This window comes from Ursus maritimus, unplaced genomic scaffold (genome assembly GCF_017311325.1).
Source record: "Ursus maritimus isolate PB19 unplaced genomic scaffold, ASM1731132v1 scaffold_15, whole genome shotgun sequence".
Lineage (NCBI taxonomy): Eukaryota > Metazoa > Chordata > Mammalia > Carnivora > Ursidae > Ursus > Ursus maritimus.
In genome coordinates, this window is record NW_024423897.1 from 49,823,043 (window position 1) to 49,845,217 (window position 22,175).

Sequence of the window (22,175 nt, forward strand, 5' to 3'; positions counted from 1 at the left end):
CAGAATCACGAATACACTAGAAAGATCAGGACTTAATCTCCCACCCAGAAACTTCCCCAGCAGCCAACTGCCCCCACCTCCTCGGCCACCCTCCCTATCCCCCCTCCCCCACCGCTACCCTAATCGGTGCCACTGTTTTAGCCACAGAAGGGGCAGCCCACAAGCAGCCTGCAGGGAAGAGCGAGGCTCCTGACCCAAGAGTGGGTTTTACCAGCTGCAGGGAAGCCCCCAGGCCGACACCACGCCTTAGGGGAACCTCTGTTACTCCAGCAACTTCCATCACAGGTGGGGGAACACACTACAGTAGCCAGAGGGCTCCGTAAACTCCCTTCTTACATAACTCAGGCTTCAACTGTGGCTCAAGGTTTGCAGCCCTCCTTCTGAGACAAGACTGTTTTCAGAAGCATCCGTTTTATGTCATTAGAAAACAGGTTTTCCTCTTTTACTTCAAACGGACTTTGATGGCTTGCCCATGAGTCTCGAGCCCTGATCGATATACTCTGTGGGAGAAAGCCCATGGGCAATGGGGTCAGCAGGCCAAGTTCAGTTCTTTGAACTTGGGCAGGGAAGTTAGCCTCTGCAAACTCAGTCTCCCCCATGAAAGATGAAAAAGGGGATGGGGGGAGGTTGTTCATAGCATTAAAGGGAGTATTTGCAGGACAGAATACAGTTTGGCTCACAACACACAGTAGGTGTTCAGAAAATTTTCATTTATCTTCCTTTACCTTGTTAAAAAGAAAACCACAGGTCCCAAGTGGAGTCACTTATGCTAGGCCAAGTCACCAAACCAAGGCTGAACACCTAAGCTAACTGCAGTTTCAACCTCCCCTAGCAACCTGGAATGTTCTGATCAGCACCAATGAGGTAATCTGTCACATGGGCTCTCTCCAGGCCCCAAAAGAAGATGAAGTAATCCACGTGACAGGAGCCCCTGCTCTCCCCCCAACTAAGGGAAGGTGACCTTGCCTGAAACAATCCTTTCTTTTCTTTTGCTAATAACTTTCTGGCCCACCTCCTTCCTATAAAAATCTTCATTTTGGGGGCGCCTGGGTGGCACAGCGGTTAAGCGTCTGCCTTCGGCTCAGGGCGTGATCCCGGCGTTATGGGATCGAGCCCCACATCAGGCTCCTCCGCTGGGAGCCTGCTTCTTCCTCTCCCACTCCCCTGCTGTGTTCCCTCTCTCGCTGGCTGTCTCTCTCTGTCAAATAAATAAATAAAATCTTTAAAAAAAAAATCTTCATTTTGTACAATTCCTTGGACTCCCCTCTACTTGCCAGATGGGATGATGCTGCCTGATTCATGAATCGGCTGATAAAACCAATTAGATCGTTAACATTTACTGGGTTACATTTTTGTGCCTAAAACCATTTCTCGGCCCTGTTAACAGGTAACCTTGAATGTCAAGATTAAGTAAAACAGAGGTGGATCAAGTACTGTATTCAAAACAGGCAAACGGATGGAGATGATTCAATTATGATCAAAATAATCATTTTCCTTAACATTTAAATCCTAGATTAAAGCCTGCAATACTCATTATATAATCTGTAGATTTTAAGAGCAAGTAAATGTTACTAAAAGTGCAAAATCTTACAATGATAAGAACAGATGCCTCATGTTAAGAAAAGATGCCTCATGTTAAGAAAAGATGAATGCCAACTAGGAACACCAAGTGACTAAGTGAGTCCAGTATATATGGGAAAATGTTCCAGAAAAAATATCAAAATGTCTTAAAATGTGCTTTAAAGTTGTTTTCCAAACTATATTTCCAACTTACTTGCTTTTAGGTAGATTGAGAGGTTGTGGAAAAGGGCCATGTACAATACTCTATTTTGCCCATTTCACCTGTTTGGAGTTCAGTAATAGTTTTAAAATGGAAATATCAATAAGCCTTTTTCCTAAGAATATTTTATTTTCCATCTACAGCTATAAAATAATACATTCAAACACAAAGTAAAAGAATTACCAGATATCCTTCCTGAATAGCATAAAATTCAAGCAAGAAGTCAGCCATTTCTCTATTTTTCCCCCACAGGCTTAGAAAAAAGCAAGTCAAGAAAATAGATTGTCCAAATCCACGAGCAGTTTTCTTGGAATTAGGGAGCCACTAGGAAACGAGGCATTGCATTCCAAGCCACACCAAGAGCACGTCGGGACTCGCCTGCTGACCAAATGCTAAATACCATCCCAACATGCGAATGTAAAACCAAGCGCCTCTTCAGTGACTCAGAAGAGTCCCTTCTGGAGTGTTCAAGCCACGAAAAACTCACCCCAATCACTCTCCTTCAAAAAGGAACTAACACCATCAATTGCACGATTTTGTGAACTTGAAGCTTTAAACAACGTGTGTTCAACTTGGGTTTGATTTTCACTATGGCTGACATGGAGAAAAGGTAAAAGAAATATAGAAAAAAATGAAAGTTCCTTACAATTTACAGCCCCTTGATAAGGGCTTGGGACAGGCAGAGTGACCTTGCTCTAGGAACTCAAGCACCTCCACAAAAGGCAACCTCAGCTTGACGTGAGCTCGACCTTCAGGATCCTGTAAGTCTCCTTCAGCGTATGAAAATCCCTGTGGAAACTTCATCTCCCCCGCCACGTGCACAAGATCCCTGTTCGCAACCATCCTCCACACACATGGCTCACATCTTCCACACATCTGAAGGTCTCGTGACTAAGGTTTTACTAGACAGTAGTACGTGACCCCTCAAGGTCCTGGAAACCTGTTCCTTAGAGACTTGTGCTATTCCTGAACCCCTCCGACTTGCAAGTATACAATCAGTCACTCCTTACAACACCAGTGCAGCTCTTTCTGCCCACGGGGCCTGTCCCCAAGCTTTAATAAAATCACCTTTTTAGGACCGAAGATCTCTCAAGAATTCTCTCTTCACAGTTCGCTCCCAGACTCCATTTCCCATTGATGGCCACTCCTAGATGCTTATATTAAACCATTTGTCAATTCCCCAAGGCTTGATTATTTCATTTCTGATGTAAGTGACCATCATTGTATCCCTTAGGTCTATCATTTTTAGACCTTTGTACAAATGTGCAATAACTGTGTATTGAATGAGACTGTACTGAGCACTCAAATCCACTTACACGTTTCTTTCAGAACCGCGACAAACATCGGGCACAGGCCTAGGCTGACTCTGAGCTCCCAGACGTCTTGCTGGTCTACACGGCAGGAAACTACGCCTCTTCAAGTGGTTAGAGGCAAATAAATGCTAGCCTGGGGGCCGGATTCTGACAGTGGGCTTCAACAATTTTAACAAGTACGCTAAAATAAAAAGTCAATTATTTGGCGAGAGTTAGAGCAGAAAATGCACAGGCAGTGGCCTAAAGCTTTCCTGAAGAGGCTGTCTGGGCTCTCCTAGGGATGCCTTCCAGATGTTTTGTGCACTGTCTGAGATGTGGAACGAGGTGGGAGCGGCCAAGGTGGGGTGCCAAAGCCAAGGGGGGGCAGTCAGTAATACCAGACACCTGAGGATTCACTCAATCAGGTACACACCCCTTCTGATGAACAGAGAAGGATCCCATCCTATGCCCTCAACCCATGTCTCCTATGTGAGGTGTCTGGAGTTCCCGGTCTATAAACCCACTCTGGTCTGGAGGACATTGCTAAATGGAATACGCCGGTGACAGGGTGAGTCTTAAGCAATCCTGAGTGTTGACAGATGTGTTTGAGGAGAGGTGCACTGTCTTAGGGAGAAAGTCAAAGACAAACATGTTGTCCATTTAAAACAGAAGGCAGAAGTGACAGAGAAGATGTATTTAAGGTGACAAAATCTGACGTGCAAGCTGGCAAAACGCAGCCTCAGAAGTTCTGAGACGTCCACTATTCATCCCTGCCTTGCATTCCCACAACTTCCTACCCCGTAACACCTTCCAGAGTAGTGGGTTCCAAATTGCAACATTTCCTGATTGACACTAGGCATCAGTGTGGGGTAAGAGATTTCCAAACACAAAGCAGCCTTAGACTGGCACAGTACCATGGACTCCACAGGACTCTTAGATGTAAGAGAATATAGAAGAAAAGCTTGGAAGATAATACTCAACTATGACTCATGAGTCTGTTTCAATGGAGAAAATCCTAGCAAACTTATTATAGTATTAAGTGGGCAGATTATTTTACTATGTCATGAACATGAGACCTAAAATAGATTAAGTTGAATCAAAGGGAAAGAGAATCTTCCTTAGGACAGTGATTCCCTACCCCTGGTGACTAGACACTTTGTCCCAAGCATCTCTGGACCTATAACATTCTTCCATAAAACAGAGGGACTGAGCTACGTCATCTCCAAAATTTGAGACATTTGAGACATCAAATACCAACAGAGAAAAAAATGCGCAGGTCCAAAACTATTTGCATGTTTGGAACAATGGGTCCAAATACATACATACATACATACATACATACATACATACATAAATGGTGAGAATAAATTATCATGGAAAATAAAGAAAAATCAAAGCTATACCTTCATTCAGTTCAAAGGCTGAAAAGACACAAAGCGTGAATTAAAATGAACTGAGACTACCCATAAAAGAGGGAGCACCCGTTACAATAAAGATCAGTTGTCAGAACATTGTTACTTTTTTTAGTGTTAACTAAAACAGGCTGGCCAAGCTGGCATATACCAAATAAAGATATCCCGCAGAAATGGTGCTTTAAGATTTATTCTCTCCACCTTTACACTGGACCTCTTACCTAATGTAAGCCTAAAATGTCTTAGGAATCAGTGCCAAGCATGATGTATAGTAAAAATTCATTATTCTAGATCACACGACTCATAATTTGTGACAACTGAAATGTGGGATTTGCAATTCTTCATCAAATTAAAATCCGAGAAATAAATGTAGTTCTTCAAAACCGTCACTGAGTTCTTGACTATCTTTTTTCTTTTTTTTTAAGATTTTTTATTTATTTATTTGACAGAGACAGCCAGCCAGAGAGGGAACACAAGCAGGGGGAGTGGGAGAGGAAGAAGCAGGCTCCCAGCGGAGGAGCCTGATGCGGGGCTCGATCCCAGAATGCCGGGATCACGCCCTGAGCCGAAGGCAGACGCCCAACAACTGCGCTACCCAGGCGCCCCACTGAGTTCTTGACTATCTTGACTGAGTATAGGTTCATTGGAAATTGAACAGTTTTTATGGGAATTACTCCATTTTACTTAATCACACAGATTTATTCCACTCGTAATGTAGCTCTGAAAGCAGACTACCCTAAAATCCGAACCATCCTCTAAGCCAGGCATAGTGGAGTCTTCTAATTTAAAATTAGCAAAACTTGACTGTCATGCATGATTATCATAGACTCTTAGGATTCCCCACACCCAGTCTTCCAGCTCCTTCAGTCACTCAAACTTCAAGAGACCTTTTGCACAAGGAGAAAATATTATATTCCCTGTAAGTCATGAAGAGAGCCAAAGGTCACACAGATACTAGCACTCAAGGCCACTGGAGGGTCCACGCGCTAAAGGTGCCATCCTGTTATGGGGGCGCCTGGGCGGCTCAGTCGGTTAAGTGTCCAACTCTTGCTTTCAGCTCAGGCCATGATCTCAGGGCCCTGGGATCGAGCCCCACGTATGGCTCCGCGCTCACTGTGGAGTCTGTTTAAGACTCTCTCCCTCTGCCCCTCCCCCAGCTCACTTGTGTCCTCTCTCTCTCAAAATAAATAAATAAAATCTTAAAGAAAAGACAAAAGATACCATCCTGTATTACTGCAACGCATGCAGCCTGCCTGGGAGGGACAGGGCACTTTCAAAGAACACAAAAGGTGAACTACAATTATTTTAGCAAAAATTTGCTTTCTCTATTTCAAATAAATGAGAACTAACAGCTAAAAAGAATAGCTTATCATCAGCTTATGATTCTTTACAAATTAATTATGCTCCTTTGTCATAGTCTGCACTGATCTGCATACAAAATGCTAATGTCCTCACAGTTTGTTCTTTTATGAGAAAAAGATATTTCCCTTAAAACTCTAGTCTAGTTCAAATTACTAAAAACTCTCAACTATGGTACAAATTAAAGATTTGCAACTGGAACATACTGTAGAACTGCCAACATGCAAATCGCACTTTACAATGCTCTTCTAAGATAGCATAACACAAACCAAAACACCAGATAAACTACTGTTGAAGGATTTTTCTGTTCCTGGAAGCTTCCTGAATGCACTAGTGGTTTGCTTATCGTTGGAGAATAAAAGGCATGAAAATCTGCCAATACTGTGAGCTTCCCAGCCTCCTCTTTCCAGTGTTTAACACAACAGGTGTCACGGTGCAGACTGATGGCGATCAGAGCAACTCAAAAGTCTCAGCTGGGTGATGAAGGCTCTCCATGACTGAGGGGTTGACTTGAAAGACACAGATTATTTTGAGCGATTTGGAAGGACCTTGGTAACTCAGAATTCTATAAAGACTACCCAGGAGAAAATAAAATAGCAAGTAAGATAGGGACTCGTATAAAAGATCATTACAGAGATAAAGTCAATTTTAAAAACAAAACTAGCTTAAATATTTTTTGAGCTCTGGAAATAAGAAAGAATAATTCGCTATTTCCACAATTTTGTCAAATGATTTTACTTGCAGGATTCAGGGGTGCCTGGGTGGCGCAGTCGTTAAGCGTCTGCCTTCAGCTCAGGGCGTGATCCCGGTGTTATGGGATCGAGCCCCACATCAGGCTCCTCTGCTATGAGCCTGCTTCTTCCTCTCCCACTCCCCCTGCTTGTGTTCCCTCTCTCGCTGGCTGTCTCTGTCAACTAAATAAATAAAATCTTTAAAAAAAAGTTACTACATTTCAATTAAAAAAAATGATTTTACTTGCAGGATTCAAAGCAGAAATGGTAGAATTTAGCATTTTTCTAGGGCAGGGGTCGGCAAACTGGGTCACCTGCTTGTTGTTGGAAATAAAGCTGAATTAGAACACAGCCATGCCCGTTCATTTGCACACTGCAGCTGCTTTCATCCCACGCAAGCCGGGTCCAGTAGTCATGACAGCCACTGCATGGCTGGCAAAGCCTAAAACATTTACTATCTGGTCCCTTGCGGAAGTTTGCAGATCTGGGTCTAGTCTTAGAAGAACACACTTGACCAGTGACTCAGTTCCTATTATCGGATGAGGGTGTGATTCAGGTCTGAAAGATGCTGCGAAGATCAATCAGGCTCTTTCTGGTTTGCAATAACATTATCTTTAAAGAAGATGATCACGTGGGAATGTTTTCGATTTGGGAAACAAGACAGTGGTCATCTTTTTCTTCTCTTTCTTTTTTTTTTTTTTTGAATTCTCATCACTTACTCTGACCACTTGAGAGCAAATAAACTTAGGTTGTAGTATCAATACAGCACTTACCAGGTCAAAAACTCCCGAAAGGTCACTGAACCTCTCAGGAGGCATGCATGGTACCGAAGACAAAAATCCCGACCAGAACCCATAAATGCGCTTGGATTCCAAACCCCTGTTCCATCCCTTTCCTCTGCATGGCAAAGAGACAGCTGCCTAACCTCTAACCTCGTAAGCCTGTTTTTCATATGCATAAAATGGGGATAATAATACCTTTACATGAGAGAAGATTTACTGAGAGAGGATCTATTAATAATTAAATGAGACAACAAAGACTTCAGTGCTCTTCTTCAGCAGACAGTGTGGTCTTGTGGTGCCCTTCACACCTAGCCTTCTTTGAAGTTAAAATGCTTGTCTTTGTGATGCTTCCGTAATATCAAACAGTCCAATGGTGAAAGTGAAGCTAAAAAACCAAAAAAAAACCCCAAAAAAGCCCACAGCCATTGGGGCCCTTGGGTGGCTCATTCGGTTAAGCGTCTGATTTCGGCCCAGGGTCGTGATCTCAGGGTTGTGAGATTGAGACCAAGTTGGGCTCCAAGCTGGGTATGGAACCTGCTTAAGATTCCCTCTCTCCCTCCGTCCCTCCCTGCCCCTCTAAAAAAAAAAAAAGAAAGAAAGAAAAAGAGAAAACACAGCTATTGCTTCCCTCTAATTTTCCACAGACCTTTCTCATCTTCAAGCCTCAACCTAAGCGTCTCTCTTCCGTCCATGACTTCCTTCAAAGGTTGATGGAGGCATCACCCTTGGTTCTCATCAATTCAGTTGTCTCGCTTTTCCTGAGATTCACCCACTTGCAGTTTCAAGAGCCTTCTGGGATGCTGGGGGTTCCTTTTTCTTGCGTTGATACTTACCCACTGTACTTTCCTGAGCTGCAGACTCGGCCATGCTGTGGTATACCACTGACCCAACATGAACATCCCTTGGGTACCTCAAACTCAAGGTTTCCCCATCACCACCTTTCCCACCTACCTGAACCTACTCCTTTTCCTGTGTTCCCCATCCAGGAGAGTAGAACCACCATCTGCCCCACTGCCCAAGCAGACAATGGGGGTTTTGGGGACCAACCTCCACCACCGAGGTATCCAATTGCTTGTGTCCTCCTTCTACTTAAAATAAGTTCATAACTCCACTATCAAGTGCTGGCACACAAAATATGACCTAAAGTGCTATAGGTACGTCTGAAAAAAAGAGAGCTCAGCATTCCAGCAGCCATTTTGAACCATGAGGGCAGAAATCAACATGGAGAATGAAAGCTAAGAGACAGGAGCCTGGTATCTTGAAAACACCACTGAACTGCCACATCAGCCCTGATACCCATTTTGGAATTTTATGTAAAAGAGAGAATTAAACTTCTCTGTCATTTAAGCCATTATAATTTTAAATTTTCTGCTCTATCTATGCAAAAAAAAATCTAATTCTACCAGAGTTAAATTTCTCAAAGCCACTCTTTAAACACCAGAAATTCAGGTTAAAATATCTCAACACATTTGGCAATAAAAGCATTCATAGGACTCCCTGCCCACCATGACCATCTCTCAAACACATACATTTCTCAACAATTAGTGGTCAAAATATGGTATCACCTGAAAATACCAAATCTGCTCAATGAATTCACCACATAAAATATTACTGATGCTGTGAAAAATAAATAGTAACAAAAATTAGGTTGATTTTTAATACTTACTGTAAAGTCAATGCAGCTAAGGTCACAAAACAGACACATTCATCAAAGAATCCCTTTTCTATAAAATGCAGTTTTTATGAAGAATAAGTGACGTTTCAGTCAAGTGGAACAAACATCAAATTGACGGTGGCGTATTTTCGTACGGATGCACCAAAGAGCACTAGCAAGAATCTTAACAGTAAGTCAAAGCAAAATGGAAGCCTCAAAACACAGTCAAATGAGAAGCCTTACGAATGGTCAAAAAAAGAGAGAGAGAGAGATCAGGTTGTGGGTTTAAGAAAATTAATGAACTAGGAAAGGACAAAGCAGGCAAAGAAACGGAAATGTTAGTATGTGAAAAAAAGAGCCATTTATAGAAAACATGAAGAGTCTACACCGAAGGCTTAAAAAGGTAAAGAAGCCACGTGTCACCAGTGATTTTAAGTAGGGTTTAAAAAAAAAAGAAAAAAAAAAAAAGATGATGGGAACTGCCTTACCACTGGCTGAACAGGCTTGAAACGGTCTCTGGAAGTGGTAACTGAATTTGGCTTTCAAACCCCACGTCAGTGAATCACGTCTGTCTAGACTTTTGCTAGCCCCACAGCTCAGGAGGGAAGAGAAGACCCTGAACTTTGCAACCCAAGGAGTCATAAAACTCTGACGTGCGGCACGCACGCACCCAGCAAGAGAGGAGCAGATGCCTTCTTACTTTTGAATTTTCTTCTGGCTGAAAAACAAGGCTTTGCGACTCTGACACCTGACACCGCGGCTCGCACAGGTCAGACCCACCCACTGAGAGGTGAGGCAAAGCCAGCCCAGCAACAGGGAACTTTCCCGCATCGTGGGGCCCTGCAGGTATGGGGCAAGGGTGTCAGCACTCAAGGGTCCTGTAAAGTCTGAAAGTTTTGAGATCTCGAAGAAATAAAACAGAGCCTAAACAGAGCCTCCAAAATATAAAAAGAAGACCTCCAGACTTTAATGAATACGGCCTTAAGTGTGGCTACAGATTGAATGCTTCTGCCTCCCCCGCCCCCCAAACTCATGTTGAAACCTAATCCCCGATGTGATGGTATTTGGAGGGAGCGCCTCTGGGAGGTGGGTGTTAGGTCACTTGGGGGGAAGCCCTGATGAATGGGATCAGTGCTCTTCTCAGACAGGCAGGCCCCAGAGACCACCCGGCCCCTCCACCACGAGAGCAGAGGGCAAGAACCCAGTCCTCAATCAACCAGGAAGAGCGCTCCTACCAGACCCCGAAATCCATCGGTGCCTCCATCCTGGCCTTCCCCGCCTCAAAGCTGAGTGAACTTAGAGTGTTTACTGTTTAAGCCACTCGCTCTCGGGTATTTTGTCAGAGCTGCCTGAAGGGCTGAGACAAATGTTTACAGTAAGAGTGACGCCATCAAGCTTCTACAAATCAACACATATAGATTTATCATTAATGCAAAATACGTTTAAGTTGAGATGTCAGCCTTTTAAAGTTTAATATGTGGTATAAGACCTCCATAATTACAAGACACTAGAGCCTGTGGAATGGGGTATGGGACTCGAATAAAGGTAATCGAGCAGCAACAATATGGAAAAGCACTTTAAAAGCTGTAAGAAAACACCACTGCAATCCAGATGGTAGGGCGCCATCCAGGGCCCCCTTGTTTAATGGGGGCAACCAAAAACATGCTTGCTTTAGGACACCGTGCTACCCTCTGGGCCGAAAGCAACTCGCATCCTGCAGGGGAACACACTGTCTCCTCGCTTCTGAGCTTGCAAGAACACCTCGGTGACTGAACTTGGTCAGTGTCTGAACTTGGTTTTACGAATCCTCAAATGTATGCAATGAGAGTGTTCCGTCACAGAAGACACACTGCATTGTCCTTATGGTAATGATTACAAAACACCACCATTCCCCAGAGTCATGCCCAACTCGAGCTACAATTATTTTTACATGATTCTGCTGAAACGACCCCCCCGCCCCCCGCCACTGCACAGAGCACAGTCCCCCCCACAGAATTAATGCCACACAGGCACGGAAGTTCAAAATTTTGTAGCCTTATCCACCACGCACAGCAACAGCACGTGAGAAAAAATAACCTTTTATTTTAAAAAGCATGGCTAATTGTTTTGGCTTCAAATCGGCAGAGGAAGGTCCCAAAAGAGGCTGCTCTGATAGGCACAGCTATTGGTCACTTTCTCCAGGTAACAAACATTAGGTAGGAACGTGGTCTTTCCGTCACATCAGTTTAAGAACCGTGGCTAAATGTAGTATAGGCCAGAGAGACTGCTGCCTTTACAGCTGAGGGAGAATTCCAGCAACAGGACTACAGGCAACCATCTAAAATCTGTTTACCAGAATATTTTTTATTTTTATACATATACGTATTTTGTTTAGTGAGCTCAACACCCAATTGGGGCTTGAACACATGACCCCAAGATCAAGAGTCACATGCTCTGCCGACTGAGCCAGCCAGGCGCCCCATATTTACCAGAATATTGAATAGCACAAAACCATCTGTTCACTATCCCAGGTCTGGAATATCTCAGACCTGTCTGAACCGAAACAATCCTAAGTAACTGAGAACAAGATAAAGGAAGACTCATGACCCTGGGGGTACCAGCCAGCCTGCGGCCAAGACAGCCCCATGGTGGCCCAGATGCTGGGATTCACAGTTTCTCTGATCCCTAATGCCTGTTCCCCCAGGAAACAGTGGGGCACTGTTAAAGAGACCACAAAAATGCTAAATATTTGTCAAATCCTCTGCACTACATTTATCCCCTGATTCTCATAACACAAAGTCTACCAATTCCTTTAAGTTAAAAATCTGGGACATAGGAAGTGCCAGAGGATTTAGACAGCCATTCTCACGCACGTAATTCTAGCCACTGTCTTTTACTGAAAGAGGTACAATTTCTTAAAATTAAATGAGGAGTTCTTCCATCAAAGGCCAGCTTCAGTGCCGGGCCAGGAACTTTACAGGCCACATCAAAGTTGACTCCCAGGCATGCACACCTTTTGAAGGAGTATTCCAGGTAAGAGTCACAACTTGCAGGTCAGAGTATATGCACACCCATCCATTGGGCAGTCTGGTATTCAACTATTTCTTCCACATTTGAGCGAGACACAGGAACGTTTCTGCTTTTCAGTCCCCTGTACTACGTGAAAACATCACTCTAACTTAGTTGTAATGTATGAAGTCAGAATCCACATCCTTTAGAGGACCTGGGGAGCCCTCCTCAGTCTGTGGGGCCCCGGATCAGAAGCCTCTCAGATCCATGTTACGACCGTCAATCCAAGTAAGAACCCAACACTTAGAAATTGAAATGGCTTTTATAATGTGAGGCAAGATGACTGACAGAAGCTGGGGTGCTTCTCTGCAACGGTTACAGCCAGAGTTCAGAGCCCCAGAGACTCGGGGGGAGCAAAAATGCAATTTTGAGAAAGGTCTCTTATGGAAGGGCTTGTAAAGCAAATTGTGGAAATGGGCAATTAGGGAAGGAGGCCCCTCTTTCAGATTCCTCTAAGTTACAAAAACCCTCACACGACTGTGTCTAGTTACAGAAATGTGAGTTGACCCAAAGCACAGTACCATTTCTCCAATAATAAGTTGTGCTTTAAGGAATTCAAATTAAATAACAATGGTTGAAATAAGAACCAGAACCCCATTCTAAATCTAAAAATCCCTTCAAGCTCACCAACTTGCATGTAGGTCAGCCCTTGGCTCGGGTTTTTCTCCCCTGCCCATGTAACAACGCTCTGCACCGGAGAGCTACAGACTCGGGACCTTGGTGCTGCTCTGTTAGTATTCACACTTGGATGAAATACCAGTCCCACTGCCTCCCCACTGGCCATTATGGGGGCTCAGTTTTCGACCTAGTTTTCGGGGTTGTCGTGGCCACTGTGATTGAGACTTTCTACCTTCCCAAAGGTCTTTTACGGGAAGGGTTCTGTTCTTGTCAAATACAGTTGAGACTGTCCTCTGAAGAGGCTAAGCCCATCCTCAAAGCTGGGGCAAGTTGTGGTAATTATTTCTGGCTGAAATACCTCTTCCAAATACTTTTTTTTTTTTTAAGATTTACGTGTTTAGTTGAGAGAGAAAGAAAGAGAGAAAGAACAGGAGAAGGGGCAGAGGGAGAGGAAGCGAGAGAATTTCAAGCAGACTCCCCGCGGAGTGTGGAGCCCAACACAGGCTGGATCCCAGGACCCTGAGGTCATGACCTGAGCGGAAATCAAGAGTCGGATGCTTAACCGACTGAGCCACCCAGGTGTCCTGTCCCATCCTCCACTTTTGAGTGTGATGGGGCTCTAATTTGAAGCTGTCTCCAAGAATTCTAGCTAGAAAACATCTATCCCTTTCTAGAGTCGTCTTGAGTCTTTTCCCCTCTGTCCACACGTTTCACTGATACTATTCAACTTATCAATAATTCACTACATTCCCCAGTTTTATGTTTTGACCCTACGAAAGCAAACACAAGCAGAAACATCACACGCACATCATTCTGAATCCCGATGCTTCCAAAGAATCCATCCCGATGCTTCCAAAGAATCCATCCCGATGCCAGGGGAACTATCCCACACAGTGAATTTATTCCCTATGATCAATTCCGTCCTTCTCTCCTTTTTTTTTCTTCCCTCCCTTACCCCTTTCTCTATTTTTGTCTTTTCTCACCCCAGCAAGTTTTCTATTTTTCTAATAGTTATGGAGATACTCTGCCTAGAGGGGAAAAAAAAATTATGTAACTTTCTATGCAGAGACCAGTAATTTCTAAAAGCCTAAAAATTATACAACTTATTTATCATTAATCTCAGAATTTCATATATTAAATCGCTGAGGTGAGAATGTTTACAAAAGAAATAGAATTAATTAGAGGCACAGTGGTATTTATAGATTTGTACAGATTTATACACAAAATATCATATATTAGGTATTTAGATTTAGCACTAATACAATGTCTATTAACAATTAGAATGTAACAGTGAAACCAAACAGTGTTAATGGAATAGCTCCACGGAGACAAAAATAGCATCAACAATGATAAAATCCCCTCCATCTTCAAAATGATAGAGCAAAAAATAATTTTTTAAAAAATTCTAATTTAATTTGAAAATAATTTTAATTAAAATATTAAATATGAAAACAATGTGTAATTTATTTGAAAGCCACTACTTGGGAAAATGTCTTATTTCAACACTGACATTTAACTGTCTTTGTAAAAACTGTGATTATAGTATCTTCAATGCACATCGATGCAAATATATATTCAATGATATACTTCTATCAAGTCCTACTTAGGCTAAAGTATCACTTTAGGATCTGACAGTACAGACAACAGTAGTGTATGTGTGGGTAACTCAGAGCCCTCTATCATGAGCTCCCTCTTCCCTAAAATGGGGGTTGAAGAGGCGACCCCCAGAACTCAGTGTCAGACCCCAGCTTCGCAGGTGTCACTAACTACAACACAGGTCCCCAGATATTCACAGATAACGTACTCCTAAGCCAGAATGTGTTTTCCCGATACTGGATACCACTCTTACATTTTATTCATGTTTAAGGTTCAGTACAATTTTTACCTGTATACACAAAGCAAACAAGTGACAACTACGTCTGAAGTTAAAGCAGATCACTCACAAGCCTACATCCGATTTCACCGGCATGAATTAAATTACTCGTTACACATACACACACAATGCTGGACCAAACTCTCCTCTGGGAATGTGTAATACACACATTCTTATCAGGAAGATATATACTGGGAATATTTAATATGTAGATTCCCATAGAATAGAAACTTACCTTCTAGTATTTGAGCACCTAAAATATTAGAAATCTTGGACCCTGTTTTACAGTTTACAGTGTAAGCATCTATTTGCAAAGAATTAACTTCACCTGATTTCACATAGTACCCAGCACATCCCGCCCTGGAGAAATTGTGCCTGATGAACATTCTGGCAAGAGCTCTCTTGCTTTGTTTTCTGTTGGCAGTAGCCAAATATTCATTGAAGACATACAAGGTACAGGATGCTGGAAATTGAACCGTGCACAGAACACGGGGGGCTGGTGGCAGAGCGCAAGTGTGGAACACTACAGGCTAATAAGGGAGATAGTTAAGAGTCACACCCAAATCAAACAAGTTCACCCACAATACAATCACACAGTAAGACACAGTCCATGAATACGGAAGACAAATTCACAAGCAGAATAATGACGATTTGTCACAAATGCTCTAAGGAAACAAAGATCTAGACTGGAGCAGGGAAAGGAATGACCCCTTCTTCTGGGGGTGCTCCCGGCCTGGCTAATCCCTGCAACAACTGCAATTAGACCTCTTTCATGCCAAATCAGACACAAAAGTAACTGAAGCTCAGGTTGGAGGCATTGGCCGAAGCCAACGTAGATGTTAGTAAGGTGTGAACCGAGGATTAAGTCCAGGTGGATCTATCACAATCCTTCATCACCCAGGCCAAGGGACGAGGGGAAGGGGTGTCTGGGACACCAGGGGCCCTCAGGGGCTCACAAGCACGAGGATGGCCACGGGCATTGGCTCTGCTCCAGTCTGGGGACAGATCTATGCGAGCTTTGGAATCCAGTTCATTTCCAACAGAGGCAGCTCACGCACGGGACTTATTTAAAGAAGTAGAATAAAAATCACCCAAATTAGAAGCAACAAAGTAAGTTTTTCTATTGACTGGGAGTGCTTCCGGCAAGCTACTAGCATAGAACATGGACCGAAAAGGGCTAAGTCCCACTGGCTACGTAATCGCTCATTTCTCTGTGTCCAATTCGCTTCATCTGTACAATGGGCTTAACAACAGTACCCACCTCGTCACGATGCTCTCCCTTAGAACGTCAGTCTCTGTAAAGCCTGGAACACTGCCCACACGGCGCATGGTAAGCCTGTGTTCAGCAGACCAAAAGGTTTTATTTTGTTATATTGCAATTAAAAGGTTATAAAATGTTGTAAAATAATCATTAAAAAAAATGAATCTCTGCAGAGCTTTGTCTTCCGTGGTAAGGATGGTTTTACGCTGTCAGCTTAGAGTGGAAATCACGACAATCCAGGCTTTTTATTTAGTAGTCTTTGCAGTTACATCTCCATTAAGAGTTCGACTACAGGGGCACAGGCGGAAAGAGGGAAGGCGAGCGCCACCACACCACGGAGTGACATTTCCAAAGACTCCGCCACCACCACAGCCGTCGGCAGTAAACAGGATTCCGAATAAGAACATATTCACAGATTTGGGGGGAATCCAGACTAGAAGAGTTTTGCCTCACTAACTGAAGCCTGGATTTTCAACCATAAGAGGGCATTATGAGATGCAAACATGCCACACATACGTGAAATCCTAGCTGGGCCCTAATGAGAATCAGCCTTGCTTTGCCAGGCCTTGGAAGGGAGATAAATAAAGCTGTAATCTGGATCGATAACCTGGGCTATCTCAACACATCCTCAGGACACTGAGGCTTCCATCCCAGGATGAGTGTGAGGGCAACAATTATCACCAAATACACGGCCTTCTGTTACAAGTACCAGCACTGGCTTATGTTTTCAGACCCTGAATTGGGTGGCTTCAAAAAATGGTTTATCAAGAAAAAACAAAGGGAATGAGAGGACTTTTCATATATGCCTTATCTTCTTCCAGAAAGAGCTAAAGGCCATGTGCAATATTTAGTCGCGTGTTGACGGATTATCCAGGTAAGAAGGTGCCATGTGGTTTTATCTGACAGCTGGTTTACATATTCCATTGGATGAAGCCACCTCCACTGGCTTCCTGTTTGGGTAAATGAGCAACCACTAAACCAGTCCTCCTTTCCTAGGCATTTATCAGAACTGGACACCCCTCATTTGAGTGGAAAGATACTTAAAAGTCTACCAGAGATTACCAAAGTTGAACAGAAAGCAGGTGATTAACAGTTTACACTCAAACAGAAATTTCCACGTATTCTTTGAAAAGTCACTGTCACAACAATATTTAAATGCAATCATGATGAGTCATGTTTAAATAGCAATATCGCTTATGTCACACTTCAGATATTTACCAGAAATTACGAACAGTTCCCGGTGCTAGAAAATAGGATGACGAACTGGAGATGGCGGGAGGCAGTGAGAGAGATGGCAGGGGATGAAGAGGAAAAGGTGAGCCACGGTCCAATGAGAAAGGGATGTGGCTGCCCTCCAGCACATTCGGTCAAGACCATGTAGGGGCCAAGCAAGCATTTTTTCCTCCTCGCTTTCATGGGTTCCACAGAAACCCCTGACCACAGAGCATCAAATGCGTAACACAGAGTATTAAAGGTTTCTTCACACCATTCTGAAGCTTCGCATTCATCTCCATTAACACTTAACTACACGGTNNGTTCAGCAAATAAACATCAAATTATTCCCAAGATAAACACTGGTAGGTGTTAGTTGAAAGGGAGAGACGGGAGGCTCAAGCTTCCACGGTTTCTTTGAAGTTTTATTTTGGTTTCAATAAAAACTCGGAAAGCCAGCTATGTAAATTGAGTTGGTTGAAAACAGGGACCATTTTTTCTGAAATGGTGAGAACCAAATGAATCTGTTGAGATTTTAAGGAAAAGGAAAACTCCAATGCTGCTCTTAAAAAAAAAAAAAAAGGCAATTTCAATAAAGAGAAAACAGAAAGGCACCTAGACAACAGAATGAGTGTAATTCACAAAAAATATTTCAAGTCAAAAACCAAACAAAGTGTTAACTGAAGTGCCAAGCTGAAAAGACAATGATCCCCCCAAAGATCATTTACATAACTATACAGCCTCTTCACACACACACACACACACACACGCACACACACACATTGTGTTGCACTGGGTTTGGGGACAGGAGTACTCTGATATTAGAAAGTAACATCAGGGAACACCCAGCAAGAGTCAGGTGACAGAATCCTCGTTGAAATACCTCATTCCCATGGGTCCATACCTGTAATGCCTGCAAGTTCAACCACAGACTTTGACAATTTTCCTTCTCCAAAATGAAAATGATCCAAGTCACTAAGGTTAAGGACTATAGTCTGTGTTTTAATTCAGAAAAGCATTCCAGATGAGCTCAAAGGAAGGTTCTTCCCGTCCCTAATCAGATAACCCTATCAGTCTTTCCATCTTGGTTTCCACACTTTCATGAAGAATCCTTGGGTGTTTTACTGCAGTATGAGCTGGGAGATTCCACTAATAAGCTTTCAAGTTCTACAGAAAAATTCCAGCTTTTGAAAATTTCAGGGGAATTACACAGCAACACGCCAGCTTTTTTGATACACAGAATTGTGATCTATTTATATCAAGACTGCTTGTTAACAATTTTTCTTAAAATATGGACCTAATTAAAAGTGTGCATTAATCATATTTGAACTACTCAGCCTCTAGATACCAGAATCTCTGAGGATTTCATATAAATCTTTAATTCCTATTATAAAAATATTTGGGTTTAAAAAAAAAAACAATGACATGAAAACTAAACCCATAAGACATACTTTCAGAATATATTCAGCAGCCATTTAATTATTTAGGACAGAACGTCAACACAAGGGGAACACTTGATGTCCTATTTACCAGCCGGGCAACTAGCCCTCTGAATGATGTGCCCAAGATCATCACCAATGTACACACGGGTTTAACACCTATAGTTAAGAAGTCATTTTTGCGGGGTGCCTGGACAGCACAGTCGTTAAGCGTCTGCCTTCGGCTCAGGGCGTGATGCCGGAGTTCTGGGATCGAGGCCCACATCAGGATCCTCCGCTATGAGCCTGCTTCTTCCTCTCCCACTCCCCCTGCTTGTGTTCCCTCTCTCACTGGCTGTCTCTCTCTGCCAAATAAATAAATAAAATCTTAAAAAAAAAAAAAAAAGAAGTCATTTTTGCTTTTCTCCCTGAAAGGCAGAATAATCTCAAGGATTAATACACTGATTCACGTTGAGGAATTACTCTGGGCCACCTACTGCCTTAAGTTCTAGGAAAACCACAGTTAGGCAGACAGGGTTCCGGTGAGAAATAATCATCTGTCAATCAGCCATTACAGATGGCAGGCAGAACAAATCAGACTGGAAGCTGAAGGCTAGAGGCATGATAAGAGACTGGCTACCAACCTTGCCCTAACTTTGTTGAGATTAAAAAAAAAAAAAAACACGTTCGAGAGTCTCGGTTACTTCAGTAAACTATTTGCAATTTAGGAGTCCAGAGAAACCAGCACTTCAGGGCAAAAGGGACTACGTCTGGAGGGAAATAGAACCCTGTAACAAAATATTAAGGGAAAAATGATCTCTGGTCCACCTTAGCCCTGCAAACTTACCCAATTCACGAAGAAGTTTCAGCATTAACATTTTCCAAAGCAGACTTTATCTCAATAAAATGTTTTCTTTGAACAGAGATACCCCTTGTCATTGTATGTCATGTGTAATTTCAGAGTCGCTTCCTTGCACCCCCAATTTGTGTTCTTAGGGATTACATCTCTCTCTGGAATCAAGGACAAACACCACTTACACCTCTGATTCAAGAAGTCAGCTTCCCTAGAATAAAGATTTGAAGGATCCTGCAAACCACCGTGAGCTTTTCTTGGCATCCTGAAGATGGGAGCAACAGCAATTCCTCCCTCAATCCCCCCAGCCGAGTACCCTGAGTACCATTAGTGCGGTTATGCTGGCAGGACGGGCACCTGCGGGGGACATTTCCCCAAGAGGTCCTTCACGCACCATAGGGTAGAGATACAAAGTATATTCCTTACTGTTGTTTTAATTACTATTTTTGGAAGGCTCTTCCTTCCATTTCCAATCCTTAAACACTTTGTTTTTGATGGAAATGTAAGATACATAAATGTCTTTTCTATCTGGTAATTCAGGCCTTTATACGAAACAAAATCAATCCTGAATTCCATATTCTCAAAAGTGATATTCACATAAAACTCTTTCCATAATTGCCAACTGAACTTGGAATATCTCACATGGCTTAGTCAAGTGAAAGAAGGGGGTCAACTACATACAGTAGAACAGAGAAAAGACAGAAGCAATCATTGATCCAAGCAGCTAATGTAGTGGCTATCTTCTGGCCGGTGTCTCTATCCCACATATCTAGAGAACAACACTTGTCTCATTGTAATTACTGGTGTGCTTGTTTGCTTTCCCCAACTCTAAGCTCCTTAAAGGAAGGAAACCGGTCTTTGCATCTCCCAGCTCATTCAATAAACAAACATTAATTCTGCAATAGCTTAATGTGGTTTGTATTTTCCCACGTTGCATTTAACAGAGTAGAAAAATCCCACATTGGTTGCTCATTGGAACTGCTTTTAAAAAGCTTGGTCTCCACTCTGATCTTTAAAAAGGATACATTCATCACAAAAGTAATATTTGTATCTTTTAACTGTATGTTTTTTTGTTTTTTTGTTTTTAACTCAGGGCTGCAAATGTGTGAGTGTATCATGTGCATCCACACCGTACCATGTTTATTAAGCAGAAACAGAATAATCTTCAAAACTGCAGAGGGGAGGTGAAGTGTGTGCTCACAAAGATGGAGGCCCACGTGAACTCCCCGCAGTTCAGAGATGACCGAATCGAGACACCTACAGCAACAGAGCTCGGGCTTCCTCGATGCATCACATCAGAGGGTTTAAGGAAAAATAAAGGAGGGAAAATATCATGTAGTAAACTGCTTGGAAATACACATCAAAAGGCGTATCCGTCAGCCAGTTTGTGTTGTAAATTCCTGCTCAAACATCGATTCCACCGCATTCCAGCTAATTACATCTTCTGAGTACCTGACCTACAACGGGGCCAAGGCTTCCAAACAGAGCATGAAGTTAGGGAGACTAAACAGTGCCTAAGATAAAAAAGGAACTGCACAGAGTTATCACTGTCCTTTCTATTCTACTACCCAATTTAAATCAAACTGGCTTGACCTTATGGATTAGACCACCTATAGTGGCACTCTCCCTTTTCCTGACGGCTAGCTCCTTTCGATGGACACAGAAGTGCCCTTCTGTGTGCTGAGCTGAGGGGCATCAGGGGAAGGAGGTCACAGGTGCAGCTAGCTAATCCATAAACTGAATTCATTTCCAATGAGCCCACTTAAAGATGAAGTACTGATTTAACAGTATAAGTAGTAAGTGTTTAGGGTATAAATCATGTAGATGGTCTCACACCCCAACTCAGCTCACCAATACAGGCAATGAAGACTGTGATCATCTCTACTATAACCATACTTTTAAGATGTAAAAAAGAAACCTATTACAATAAAAATTTTGCAAATGAAATATCTAGAAACCTTTTAGAATGAATAAATTGTCATTGTCAGAGGCAGGTTTACTGAAACCCTGCATTTTTATTTCTTAAACACAGTCTGATTTGGAAATCCACCCTATATCAAGGTAAAAACCTACAAACATTTTTAATAAGAATTCCATCAATAAGACTCGACTTTAGGAGACGAGACACAGATCTGTGAGAGATCTCAGAGTTGACAGGAGAGTGTTTACCGCATATCACCTTAGTTCAAACTAAGGCACTGACACTCAGGGAGGAGACAATGACAGTTGAATGCTGGCCATCGAGAGGTGTATGAAAACGAGGAAGGAAGGGGGGAATCAAAATGCTTTCTTAATTGTGTGCCCCCCACCCCCTAAAGGAAACACTATGGTGTTTGCTAAAGGTTCATTACCAGCTGGTTCCTGGAAGGCAAAACAAGTAACAATGTTCTGACATAGGCCTTACATGCTCTTCTGTGCCTTCAGCCCTTTCCGTGACCACAGGTTCTGAGCTAGAAACTGACATCCAATGATGAATGAAGCCGGCTTCCGGCTTGGAGGAATGCACAAGTTAAGAGTAAGCAGTTACAGCACAGAACCAGGGCTAAAGTCATCTTTACTTTGTTATAACTAACTAATGTGTAAAGATTTAACACCATACGCCATCTGCGGGCCTAACATGCCCAACTTCACGACGGTGTTAGGTCATGCACTGGTTAAGTTGCTCAGTGACCCAGCGCAAACCCATGATATCCAGTAACTTGGAGGAAAAGAGGAGGAACGTACCTATAATCAGCCCCAGCTTTCACTCGCTGTGGTTTACTTCTGAAAAGATTCCATAGTGTAACAGTGTTTGTTTCCTACAAATAATACACAGTTTCGTTCTCCCTTGGAGACCCTACCTAGGGAGGGAGCTTAGATGCATAAGCCATTAGTACTAATTA

At 42.8% G+C, this 22,175-nt stretch overlaps 1 protein-coding gene across 2 annotated transcripts in view; it reads right to left on the reverse strand.

The window, feature by feature from the left end:
* The window catches only part of BASP1 (brain abundant membrane attached signal protein 1), a 57,115-nt gene that overhangs the window by 18,176 nt on the left and 16,764 nt on the right, over positions 1-22,175 (reverse strand). The window lies entirely within an intron of this gene.